The sequence below is a fragment of the Zalophus californianus genome, chromosome 15 (assembly GCF_009762305.2).
Source record: "Zalophus californianus isolate mZalCal1 chromosome 15, mZalCal1.pri.v2, whole genome shotgun sequence".
NCBI lineage: Eukaryota > Metazoa > Chordata > Mammalia > Carnivora > Otariidae > Zalophus > Zalophus californianus.
Genome location: NC_045609.1, coordinates 56,263,267 through 56,273,166, shown reverse-complemented (window position 1 = coordinate 56,273,166; position 9,900 = coordinate 56,263,267). Strand labels below are relative to the sequence as shown.

Sequence of the window (9,900 nt, the reverse complement as noted above, 5' to 3'; positions counted from 1 at the left end):
TTGGCAACAAATGTTTTCTGGAGCTTCGAAGTACCTCCTTGGGAAAACTTATTGAGTTTCTTGAATGACAAAAATCTTAGAAAATGTGCTTCTTGTCCCTGAGAAGCAATCTCTAGCTATGGATCCTTCATGCTAGTAAATACAAGAAAACTGTATTTCAGTTATGACTTGGGGTTTCACCTTTGTCCACAAGGTGAGAAAGGATGGAATGAACAAGGAAGTGGATGGAAACGGCAGCTTATTTGTTCTAGTATTTATTCAAAGATATTTATTAAACTCCAGCTGTGCCCAGGATGGTGGGTGAAAGCATGGGTATCAGGTGTGGAGGGGAGAAAGCGTGGGTACTTGCCTCAATGGCGAGTTTGAAAGGAGAGTTGGGATTTTACTTGCAAAGAATTGGGAGCTGTTTGAGCAAAGGCAGACCGTGACAAAATGGTGCCATAGGAAAATTAATCGGGCAGTAATGAATGGATGAATGGAAGGAAAGAAATTTGGAGACATGGTGATAATGTAGGCGCGAGGTAACCAAAGACTGAACTGGGGTAGCTGAAGGAAGTCTGAACAGAACCTGAAGGGAGAGCCATAGGAGCTGATGACTGTGTCGTTGGCCACTGGATGGGGCGACCAGGGTCAGTAATGGCCCCAGGACACCTGGCGAGAAGTCCTCCAGTACTGCCAGTCCCCGGATGATTTCCGAGTCTTTATCTCCAGCCCATTCCACTCTCTTGAGTGCCAGGCCCATTTAGTTTCCTCTTACAGGTCTTACTCAAAAAGCCTAAAGCAGAACTACAAGCCCACACTCCCCAAATTTCTCCTTCATCTCTTCCCCAGATCCTTTTAGTTGTCTCCTTGTCACTTGATGGTGTTCCTGAGGTAACCAGTAACATCTCTGTCCCCTCTGCATGACACACCAGCAATAAGCATGGGGGGCAGGTAGGCGGCCTGGATGAATGTTCCAGAACATTTAGCCTTTGGCTTTGGTCAGCTGGCGCCGACTGGCTCCACCATGCCACGTGACCTGAGTCACTAGATGAGCTTCATTTCTAGTAAACAGGAGAATGGGGCTTGATTCTTTAGCTCCTACCTTTGGGACCCTATAGTGTCATTGAGAAGTTTTATAATATCATCACATTATGATGATGGAGTAGCAATCATGGTCGTCTGTAAAGGTGTCAGGCTTTGTGAAGGGCTTCAACGGCCATCCTCATGCTCACTCTTCAGAGCACCTGGAGGGTATTTAAGCTGCCCCTCTTAAAATCCCCCCACTGGCAGAATTCAAGGAAGAGAGGGGCGGGAAGGCTCAGGAACGGTGCTTACAGAGGAGGGAGCCCACTGTTCCAGGGTGAGGAGACATGCACCAGATCTCTGAGAGCACTGAACACCTGAGTTGGCACTGGGCGCCGGGAAGCTGGGGGAGCTTCTGAGCAGGACAGTAGCAGGAACAAGTCAGCCCCGCAGGGAGGTGTAGAGCATCAGAGAGGGGAGTCCTCAGACAGGTGGAGGTCCAGAGCTCTGACTCCAGCTGGGAGACCATTGCAATCAGCCAGTAGAGAGCTAACGAAAGCCGAAACTGGGGCCACTCATTCATTCGTTCATTCACCAATATTTATTGCTTGGCTACTCTGTGCCAGGAACTCTTCTACTCAATAAGAAAACAGAGTCAATAAACCAGATTATCCCTGGTCTCATGGAACTTACGTTTTATTAAAGAGAAACAGACAATACATACAATTAATAATGAATGAGTAGGCCAAATGGTGGTAAGTGCTATGGAAAGAGTCGAATGGATGGGGAGGGGCACTTGGGGTGGCAATTTTAACGAGGACAATCAAAGGACTCACTGAGGAAATGACATTTGGGCAAAGGCCTGAAAGAAGCTAATGGCAGTGGGCGGGAGACTGGGGGTTAATGGGACAGAAGGAGGCAAATCAGGAAGGAACAACTTTGAAAAGAAAGGATCTGGAGTCATTTGGACAGTGAACTGGAGAACAATAGGATCACAACCAAAACTGTAAATAGATTTACACCAAATTTGGAATGTGTTGGGCCTTTATGTTTGAAAAGAGTCATTCGAAGAGTTCAGTTATTCTTTACCAGATTTTATGGGGCCAATTCTATGCTGTAGCAGTATTTGGAACTCTAGGGTTTGAGATGGTCTTAGGTCAGAGGAGAGGAGAAGCAGAGGTTGATGTTAGTAACATGCTTCAAATTCCCGGATGCTCCTCGTCGCTTAGGAATGGACTGTTGCTCCCTCCCACCGTAAACATTACCACGGTCGCAGATGTCCCACCGTTGGCTGCTTGCTGTACTGCCTGCAGCCCCCTTTCAGGACTGAGGCACACGTTTCCTCCTCTGCAGGGAGTGCTTAGAGCTGGTGGCTCGCTGCCAAAGGGAGCCACCTGGCCTAAGGGCAGAACCCTCCCGGGGGACAGCCACATCCAGTTACTGGTAGTGGGGTGGGGGACCGGTTATGAAGGCCAGATCATCTTGTTTCAAGGGGTGACAACTCTGAAGTCACCCCCCCCGCCCCCCCACCCCAGCTCTAGAGCATCCTGTGGGGTTGGCTGAGGCCTGTGTTCTGTCTACACTGTGGAACAACTGTTCCCTAGTCTACTTGGGTCACTTCCTTCACCCCCGACAGACGTTGATCCCATCGGCATCCCTGAAAGGCTTCCTGCACACAAATCCCTATTTCAGGATCAGCTTCCCACAAACTCATCCTAAGAACACACCTCTGCCACTTAACCTATTTTGATAGTCTTCTAACTACCTTTCTTTAAGACAAGCCGTGCCTATCTTCCTACTGAGGTCAAAACCTTCTTGACGATCAGGAGACCACCCTCGACCACCCCAGGGGGCGTAGAACTCGTCCTTGCACAAAGGTGACCGTCCCTAAGGACAGGCTTAGGAAGCTTTCGGCTTCCATCCAGAGAGGCCCATGAGAACCGGTGCGCAGAAGAGAACAGCTCAGGCCCACAAGTGTTTGTGCCAAACTATTTCTCTAAAGCTGCTTTTGCTGGGGATGCAACCAAAACCCTTTTATTCCCTGCCAGGAAGTGAAAGTCTTTTATCACCACCTGGGAGGAAAAAGGGGTTCAACCGCTCAGGCTCAGTAGAAACAATCTTACATTGGTGAATAGGGTAGGAAGCTCGGTTCTGGATGCAACAAATTTGAGAAATTTATACTGAATGTGGGTTTCTCAAAGAGAATAATTTAGGGGGAGGGGAGTGGACACTCACTTTTGCCACGTTAATTTTTTTTCATGAAGGTTTGTGAGCAATTGTTTACTTTCTAAAAATAACAGAAAATCTTATATTCAATGTTTTAAAATTATGGAGACTACAGTTTGGCTTCTAGTTATGTGCTAAATGATGCGATTATATTGGACCAAAGTGTTTTAACTTGTATAAACTTTATGCTCTTGTGGTGCAAAAGAGCCTAGTTCCTTTCAAAAGTTTTCTGAGGTGGCAGGTTACTTAGTGTCAGAGGAAATACACCTTTGTCTGAGCTCTGTTTAAAAAGGCAGAAGAGGGTCCAGCCTAGAGAACTACAGCTGGAGTTCGCTTCAGACAGCCTGGGAGGAGGACATGGGGAGAGGACAGGGAGAATTCCGGGAAAAAAAAATCCAAGAAAAGCCCAGCAGCTCTGAGAGGGAAACTCACTAAATTCTAGATGTTAGAGTCTCCTGGGGTACCGGGGCACGGTGGGTGTCACTAATTAGTCAGTTTGGGCTGCTTATAATAAAAATACCATAGACTGGACAGCTTAAAAAACGGAAATTAATTTCTCACAGTTCTGGAGGCTAGAAAGTCCGAGATCAAGGTGCTGACAAATACAGTTCCTGGTGAAAACCCACTTCCTGGTTTGCACATGGCTGCCTTCTCACTCTCTCTTCTGGCAGCGAGATCTTGCCTCTAATGTCTCTTCTCAGAAGGGCACTAACGCCCTTCATGAGGGCTCCACCTCCATGACCTAATGGCCTCCCAAAGGCCTCACCTCCAAATACCACCACATTGGGAATTAGGGCTTCAGCATGTAAATTTTGGGGAGACACAAACATTAGGTCCACAACAATGGGTAAAAAATAAAAGTAAAGCCAAAAAAACACCGTTTACTTGTTACCTGCAAACACTGTTACATAAATATTTGTTCTCTACCGAGAACTTTGGTTCACATCCCTGGCTACAGGGTAGAACTACCTGAGGTATTTTTGTTTTTGTTTTTTTAAAGATTTACTTATTTATTTTAGAGAGAGGGAGAGAGGGGGAAGGGGCAGAGGGAAGGAGGGTCTTCAGTAGAGTCTGCACTGAGAGCAGAGCCCAATGCCGGGCTCGATCTCACAACCCTGAGATCATGACCTGAGCCAAAACCAAGAGTCCAACTCTTAACCGATTGTGCTACCCAGGTGCCCCAAACTATCTAAGTTTTTAAAATATCAGGGGCCAGGCTCCATCCCAGGCAAATGGAGGCTGAATCTCAGTGGGTGGTGGTGAGGCTAAGCATCCGTGGTTTCCACCAAGCACCGGTCATCCTCCTGTGCGTCTAAGGCTGATGCAACGGCTGGTTTAGAATTTCATCGTGGTTGGGCGCCATCGCTAACCCCTCTTTGTCCACCTTCGTAGAAAGCTAAAAAGATATGGAAACATAGACTCCTTTCTTACTCCCTTTTGATATTTGGACTTGTTACATGAAATCACTACTTTTTTTTTTTAATTGACATATAAGGTATCATTGGTTTCAGAGGTACAGGTCTGTGATTCATTAGTCTTACACAATACGCAGCGCTTACCACAACACATACCCTCCCCAGTGTCCATCACCCGGCCACCCCATCCCCCCAGCCCCGTCCCCTCCAGCAACCCTCAGTTTGTTTCCTGAGATTAAGAGTCTCTCATGGTTGTCTCCCTCTCCGGTTTCATCTTGTTTCATTTTTCCCTCCCTTCCCCTATGATCCTCTGTCTTGTTTTTCAAATTCCTCATATCAGTGAGATCGTATGATACTTATCTTTCTCTGATTGACTTATTTCACTTAGCATAATACTCTCTGTTCCATCCATGTCATTGCAAATGGCAAGATTTCGTTTTTTGATGGCTGTGTAATATTCCATTATGTATATATACCACATCTTCTTTATCCATTCATCTGTCGATGGACATCTGGGCTCTTTCCATAGCTTGGCTTCTGTGGACATTGCTGCTATGAACATTGGGGTGCAGGTGCCCCTTTGGATCCCTACATTTGTATCTTTGGGGTAAATACCCAGTAGTGCAATTGCTGGGTCGTAGGGTAGCTCTATTTTCAACTTTTTGAGGAACCTCCATACTGTTTTTCCAGAGTGGCTGCACCTGCTTGCATTCCCACCAACAGTGTAGGAGGGTTCCCCTTTCTCCACATCCCTGCCAACATCTGTCATGAAATCATTACTTTTAATGTTTTCCTCAACATTCCTTACAACCCAAACCTGCTCCATCCAGCACTTGCCAGCCGGCATCAAGCAGGGCTTTGAGAGAAGGCATTCTCGTCCTTTGGGTCATAGCTCCGCTGTGTCAGCACCATGTGAGATAGTGCTCCCCAATGCCACAAGGGCACAGGGCCACATGCTTCTCCCATATACCCAGGCACCATCTTGGGAGCAGTACATTTTCTGGAGTTATCCAAGCAGAAAGAGAGCTACTTAATGGGACAATTTAGATTGGACTGACATGGCCAGATGGGACTAAACTTTAGTTCTTTTCCCACATTACAGCAAGAAGAAAGAAAATCAGCTCTTCTGTAGACAAAATAACAAAGCTCACATTTTCTCTGTACACACAAGGTAAGCCATGTTGCATCCTGATACATGAGCTTATAAATCCATTTGCATATGGCCCTGTGTACATACACATCCACATACTGTAAGGCAAGCTAAGGCAAGGCAGTGTGAACAAGATCCTGGAAGAAGAGGCCAGCAGTGGGCAGCACCTGGCATGGTCTGGGATTCTGGCGTCAGAGAAGGAAGGCCAGCTTCTTGCAGGCAAATCGTGACACACACATATGTGAAATGCTGCAAAATAAAACCCATCAGTAAGTGCTATTAACAAGCCAATTTGCCGGGAGCTCCCACAGCTGTTGAGGTAGCTGACCGGACACAGCCGAGCTTCATTTCTAAGGACTGTTGTCACATGCATGGAAGTTCTAGTTGTTTCCACTTGGTGTCAGTATTTTCTACCTTAAAAGGTCTCTGGGTAAAAATTAAGCAAAGTTCCTGTTGAAGAAAGTCGGGAGGACTTGGTTGTGAATAAATTACTTTACTTAAAAAAAAAAAAAAATGTTTCATATGCTTCCCGTGGTTTCACGACTTTGGCAGCGCAGGAGGGTAACTGTGGTGCTTGGGAAAACCACGGATGCTCAGCCCTACCATTGGCCTTGGAGATTCAGCCTCCCTTTGCCTGGGATGGAGCCTGATCCCTGATGTTTTGAAAACTCAGGTAGTTGTTCTGTATGGTCAGGGATCTGAACCAAAGTTTTCCGTAGAGAACAAATAGTTATGTAGCAATGTACGCATGTAGCAAGTAAGCAGGGTTTTTGCTTTTGCTTTTGTTTGTTGCCCATTGTTATGGACTGAATATTTGTATTTTCCCGAAACTCACCCCTTCGTTTCCTGCTTTGTAATTTTTTTTTTTCTCTGTGCAGAGAAAAGGCGGCATCTTCTTTATCTGCAAAGGCTAGTGTAGGATTACCCCATTCATTCATTGGATCAACAAATTATAAGGATCAGCATTGTGTCACATGGGTCCCTCCTTTTATGGAGCTTTTGGGATTGCCAATGGCAGCATAAAGGGGCAAAGGAAGCTGCTGAAGGCAGCGGTTCTGTAGGGAAAGAGGTGGGTTCTGGCTTTGCCACTTAGCAGCTGTGTGGCCTTGGACAAGAAACTTAACTTCTCAGAGCCACAGTCTCCTATACATAAAACATGTATATTATACAATTTCTTCCAATTTACCATTAAGTGTTACTTATACTCACAGGTACTCACTAAATGTCTGTTTAGCATATAGGCAGGGGCTGCTCTGGCCTTGGCCTCCTCCAGCTCTGGTGCTGAGCGACATCATGGGGTTTGGAGCCAAGTTTAGGTTCATCATACGTCCTCGGTGACAGATAATTGGCGGAAATCCCCCATATGTGCATTTAAATGTTTATAGATCTTGCGCATCTACAAATTGTTCTCCGTTGAGGATATACCAGTTTACACTTAGATCATACAGCAGAGAGGTGGGAATGGACCCATTTCCTCATCCTCTTAACACCCAGTGTATTATCGGACTTTGGGATCTTTGCCAATCGGACATGTGGAAAAAGGTATCTCAGTGGAGTTTTTATTTGCATTGCCCTTAATATGAGTGAGTTCATGCATCTTTTCCGTCTCTTTAAGGGCTCTAATTCTGCAAACCATCCGTTTATATCTTGTGCCCATTTTTCCACTGGGTGTGTTGTATTTTTCTTACGGATTTGTGGGATTTGGTTACCTATTACAAAATTAGCCTTTTCCTGCATATACATTGCAAATACTTGCTCATATTTGTCCTCTGACTTTCGATTTGGTTAATGGTGCTGCTTTTTAAACATACGGATTTTTTTTATGTAGCCAATATATTGATCTCTTTTATGACTTCTACATTTTGTGTCAGACTTGGAAAGCCCTTTTTCCACTCTGAGACTCTGAAAGGGAAACTAAATCTGTGTTCTCCTTTAGGTTTTTTTATGGTTTTATTTTCATGGTTACATCTTTAATCTGCTTGGAATTTATTTTTGTGTACAAAGTGGGGTATGGGATCCAAGTTTCTTTCCCCCAAGTAGCTTCCTAGTTGTCCTAGATTCTTTTATTAAATAATCCATATTTTCTCCACTGATTTGAAACCTACTTAAGTTTTGAAAGAAGGTCAGAGACTTCTAAATTTGGCAGCAGTAGAATATCCAAGCTGTAAGACTTTAGACTATGCTTGTAGCTCTTTCTGAATTGTGTCTCTTGTCATTTGGAAAAAGAAGGAATACAGGTGCATTGTTCTGAAAATGTAGTTCAACAACCAACTGTGTGGGAGAGTGGAAAGAACACAGACTCCCAGGTCAGAAAACCTGACTTCACTTCTCCTGTTGAGTAATTGTGGGCCAGTCACTTAACTGCTCTGTGCCTCAGTTTTCTCCTCTGTAAAGTGGGTCTAATAATAGCATCCATGTCATACTATATTGTGAAGTTAAAGTGCATTAGTATATGTGAAAAAGCTTTATAAACTATAATGGTCTGTGGGCACATTTGATATTTGAATTTTTACAGGTCGGTACAGCATTGCCGGTTAATTTAGACAACACAATTCTAGATCTTTAAATTTATTAACTTTCTGGAAATCTTTCCAACTTCTTTGGAGATGGTTAGCTTCTTTCTCCTTGCTGGTGAGTTTTGTGGGTTTGCTGCTTTTTTGCTTATTAGTCTGTTTTCTGACAGCATCTGAGTAGAGGAAGGAAGAGAAGACTAGGAAGTTAGATCATCCATTGGGTTTTGAGTGAGAAGGAGGTGAATCAGCATAGGGGTGAGGGGAGGGAGGAAAAACCAGAGGGAGAGTGGATGAGTTTATTTGCAGTCTTGTAAATATAATTATTCCCTAGAAAATGTTAACACTTGCTGCTTTATAATTTAATTTGCAGCAAAGTTTTGTGGGCGGTACAGAATGAAGGCTGAGCGTCAGGTAGTACAGTGCTTGGTCAGAGTCCTTTGTCTTCTTAGTGTCCCCAGCTTCCTCATCTCTGAAGCAGCGACACTCATAAATGCAGGCCTCATGCTCACGTGAGGCTAGATTGAAGATTGGAGTAGGCAACTGAGGAAAAAGTGTAAATATGTGATGGTGGCTTGTGTTTGCCCCCAGGGAATGCAAGCTGCGTCACCTGCAACTGTCCTGCTGGAAACAGGTGTGCCTGAGTCCCGTCAGTGACCCTTCCCCGTTCCTGGGGACAAACGTCCCTCCCCACTTTGAAGCCAGCAGAAGTGTGGGCAGAGGAAGATGCCACTGCTATCCTGCCAAGTTTGCAAGAAAGGACATGGGACAATGACTCCATTACCACAAGGGGAAGAGAGATTGCCCAGGAGGACAGGGGGTGGGGACACTGGATGGGGACTTGGTAGGGGTTGGGGGAGGGGGTTGTCCATGAAACCAGCAGCAGGAGAGCCAGGAGAGAATGAAACTACCATTTGGGTAGCAGGTGTGGGGCACTTAACAAAGAAAAATGTGACTGTGATTTGAGTTGTTGGAACCAGAGAAACCTGTTCTTCAGAATGCACTCAGCTGTAAACCTGGCTTTACCCCGCGCTTGTGTTGATCAGTTACAGTGACGCGGTGGCTAAGGCGGATCACGGTTCCCAGCACGCAGAGCTCTTCCACATGCTTTATTACAGATGCTTCCAGTCCCCGGGGGAGGGGCGACTTCAAAAGGCCTTCCATGCACTTGCTTTGGCAGCACATATACTAAAACTGGAGCGATGCAGAGAAGAGTAGCCTGACCCCTGCACAAGGATGACTCGCAAATTCGTGAAGCCTTCTGTATTTTTGAGAAAACAAATACTGCACATCTCCAAAGACAAGGTTCCTTCCATGTTTGGCACATTTTAAGTGTATTTTGTTATGTTCCAAAAATTTGGGAACAGATCACCCAGAACACCCCATTCTCAGCTGGCACAGGTGCTGTAACGAATTACAGCATTTTCTCTGTGTCAGTCATTATAAATGAGTGAGTTCTCAGGAAGTGTATTGGAAACCACCACAGAATGTTGGCACTGTTTTGTGAGGTCACATTATTACATTTTCACCGTGAATTTCTGGTTAATTCTATACCAGCCTAGGGAATTGTGCCCTGTCTATGCATGTATGCTCT

General features: G+C 45.2%; 1 non-coding gene across 1 annotated transcript; it reads left to right on the top strand.

Annotated features, from left to right (window-relative positions):
• Positions 1 to 9,474: 9,474 nt before the first annotated feature.
• On the top strand, positions 9,475 to 9,577 carry LOC113923963. Its single transcript, XR_003520472.1, has one exon. It is a non-coding gene; the product is annotated as a U6 spliceosomal RNA (small nuclear RNA).
• The last annotated feature ends 323 nt before the right edge of the window (positions 9,578 to 9,900 follow it).